Source organism: Macaca mulatta, chromosome 11 (assembly GCF_049350105.2).
Source record: "Macaca mulatta isolate MMU2019108-1 chromosome 11, T2T-MMU8v2.0, whole genome shotgun sequence".
In the NCBI taxonomy this organism is placed as follows: Eukaryota; Metazoa; Chordata; class Mammalia; order Primates; family Cercopithecidae; genus Macaca; species Macaca mulatta.
Genome location: NC_133416.1, coordinates 63,024,949 through 63,028,296, shown reverse-complemented (window position 1 = coordinate 63,028,296; position 3,348 = coordinate 63,024,949). Strand labels below are relative to the sequence as shown.

Below are 3,348 nucleotides of genomic sequence, written 5' to 3'. Positions count from 1 at the left end.
TCTGCAACCTCACGATGGTATATAAGCTTCTGCACCCCACTGGGGGGTGGGGTAATCATTCTGTGGTTTTCCCCCATGTGCACATTAATAAATATGTATGCTTTTCCCCAATTAGTCTGCCTTTCGTGAGATAATTTTTCTTCTTTTTATATACTTTTTTTCTTAAAAAAAACCTGGCCATCCAGGTGCGGTGGCTCACGCCTGTAATCCCAGCACTTTGGGAGGCTGAGGCAGGCGGATCACCTGAGGTCAGGAGTTTGAGACCAGCCTGGCCAACATGGTGAAACCCCGTCTCTACTAAAAATACAAAAATTAGCTGGGCATGGTGGCGTGCGCATGCAATCCCAGCTACTTGGGCTGAGGCAGGAGAATTGCTTGAACCCAGGAGGTGGAGGTTGCAGTGAGCTGAGATCATGCTACTGCACTCCAGCCTGGGCAACAGAGTGAGACTCCATCTCGAACAAACAAACAAATGTATTATATATTTGCAAAAACAAGTGACCTGCTTTTTGGAATGAGAAACATCAGGGAAGAGTGCAAACGCAGTTCCCCACTACCACAAATTGTTTACTTGAGTTTCCCACATTTGGGGAAATTGCAGGAGTCAGCACATCTGGAGTGCAAAGGAGAAGCCTCGCCCTGGAAAAATCCCCTTTGTGATCATGATATCTCCCCTGCCAGGTAAGTATTGTGAGTTGGTTTTTCAGTGAAACTTCAGTGGCTCCTACACTTTTGGCACTGTGAGCAGAAGACCAAGGCTCCACTCTTCTGGAAGCCACAGTGAAGGGAACCCAGTGCGTGACAAGCCGGAAGAAGGCTAAGAATTTCTCAGTCAGGCTTCCAGCCTCTCTTTCTGTGGAATTCGGTCAGGCAGATGGTAAAAATCACTGTTTGTCCCTTTCTCCTCTGCAAAGTCTAATGGGAGAAAACAATTTGTGTGACTAAATCTTGAGTATAGCCACTCTGGTGTACTTTCTGGTATGACTATTCACATTGTTTGATCTCTTTCCTCCCAGAAATAGTTTCTTCCTTTGTCTTTGTCTTTCTGTGTTGCTCTGTCGTAAAGAGAGGTACCACAGAAGCGCGTTATTCCAGCCAACCCTGCAGACTGCTCAGTTCTGTGGTTCTGATCACACTGGCATGGACATTTCGTTGTGGGTCCCCAAAATATAAGCCCAGTGAAGTTCCCCTCTCAGCTTGTTGTATGTCCTTGAGAGCTTGATGGATGACCAAGTGGGAGCACTTTCTCGTAGTTTCTGCCATCTGAGGGGTTGTGATTTTCAGGTCATGTCAGGTTGCCAGTCTGAAAATGGCTGGGAACCCAAGACATGTAAGATTTTAAGCAACCTACTTTTTGTTCTGAATGTGTCAAGCTCTCAGGAGACTTTGTCTTTTTTTTTTTTTTTTTTTTTTTGAGACGGAGTCTCACGCTGTTGCCCAGGCTGGAGTGCAGTGGCGCGACCTCGGCTCACTGCAAGCTCCGCCTCCCGGGTTCCCGCCATTCTCCTGCCTCAGCCTCCTGAGTAGCTGGGACTACAGGCGCCCGCCACCGCGCCCGGCTAATTTTTTGTATTTTTAGTAGAGACGGGGTTTCACTGTGGTCTCGATCTCCTGACCTTGTGATCCGCCCGCCTCAGCCTCCCAAAGTGCTGGGATTACAGGCTTGAGCCACCGCGCCCGGCCGAGACTTTGTCTTAATAATAAGTTCCAGCCGGGCGCGGTGGCTCACGCCTGCAATCCCAGCACTTTGGGAGGCTGAGAGGGGTGGATCACGAGGTCAGGAGATCAAGACCATCCTGGCTAACATGGTGAAACCCCGTCTCTACTAAAAATACAAAAAAAAAAAAAAAATTAGCCGGGCGTGGTGGTGGGCACCTGTAGTCCCAGTTACTCAGGAGGCTGAGGCAGAAGAATGGCGTGAACCCGGGAGGTGGAGCTTGCAGTGAGCCGAGATCGCACCACTGCACTACAGCCTGGGCGACAGAGCGAGACTCTGTCTCAAAAAAAAAAAAAAATAATAATAAGTTCCATTCATAAGGAAATTTTGTGGTTGTTGTTTTTGAGACAGAGTTGCCCAGGCTGGAGTACAGTGGCTTGATCTTGGCTCACTACAACCTCCGCCTCCTGGGTTCAAGTGATTCTCCCACCTCAGCCTCCCAAGTAGCTGGGACGACAGGTGCGTGAGACCACACCTGGCTAATTTTTGTATTTTTACTAGAGATGGAGTTTCACCATTTTGGCCAGGCTGGTCTTGAACTCCTGGTCTCAACTAATACACCCACCTCGGCCTCCCAAAGTGCTGGGATTACAGGCATGAGCCACCATGGCTGGCACATAAGGGATTTTTTTTTTGTTTCAACCCCTGTTGCCAAATTAATCCAGAGAAGATCCAGTCCCAGGAGGGCTTACGGAGTGTCCCAGATTAATGAGTCTGTGACTGCCAGCCCCTGCCCCCACATTTGTGGGTTAGCGAAGGAACTGTATGCACAGACACCATTCTTAACTGTCTGTGGCAACCAGAGTCTTTGTTATCTCAGGCTACTCCTAGGAATGAAGTTTTGGGTGGAGATCTTTGGGACTGCCTTTTCCACTGCTCTCTAGGAAACACCTCTTTTTCTAGACCTGGAAAATAACATCGTGGGCTTTCCATGAAGAGACTATTGGATTGAGTCACTATTGGAATAAATGCAACATAGGCAATTCTAATCAGTGGCCAAAAAATGGATTCCTGAAATCAGAAAGACCCCTCAATTAAAAAAAAAAAAAGATTCTAGAGATTCTCATTCTAAATAATTGTGTTTATTTGTATTTATGAGAGTAAATTAAAAGAAAGACACATAATCATGACATGGCTAGTCTTAGAAATTCTCTTGGCTGGGCTTCGTGGCTCATGCCTGTAATCCCAGCACTTTGGGAGGCCAAGTTGGGCAGATCACCTGAGGTCAGGAGTTTGAGACCAGCCTGGCCAACATGGTGAAATCCCATCTCTACTAAAAATACAAAAATTAGCCGGGTGTGGTGGCACATGCCTGTAATCCCAACTACTAGAGAGGCTGAGGCAGGAGAATCGCTTGAACCCAGGAGGTGGAGGTTGCAATGAGCCAAGATCATGCCACTGCACTCCAGCCTGTGCAACAGAGTGAGACTCTGTCTCAAAAAAAAAAAAAAAAAAAAAAAAGAAAGAAAGAAAGAAAAAGAAAAAGAAAAGAAAAAACTAATACATGAAGGGCTGGCCCTTTTCTAGTTTAGCGAAAACTAGAGAAGATAAAAAACTAAAACCTGAGGCCAGGCACAGTGGCTCCCACTTGTAATCCCAGCACTCTGAGTAGCAGAGGCCGGATTGCTTAA

At 47.0% G+C, this 3,348-nt stretch overlaps 1 non-coding gene across 1 annotated transcript; it reads right to left on the bottom strand.

Annotated features, from left to right (window-relative positions):
- Positions 1-525: 525 nt before the first annotated feature.
- LOC114671233 (U1 spliceosomal RNA) lies at positions 526-689 on the bottom strand. Its single transcript, XR_003721114.2, has one exon. It is a non-coding gene; the product is annotated as a U1 spliceosomal RNA (small nuclear RNA).
- Between the last annotated feature and the right edge of the window lie 2,659 nt (positions 690-3,348).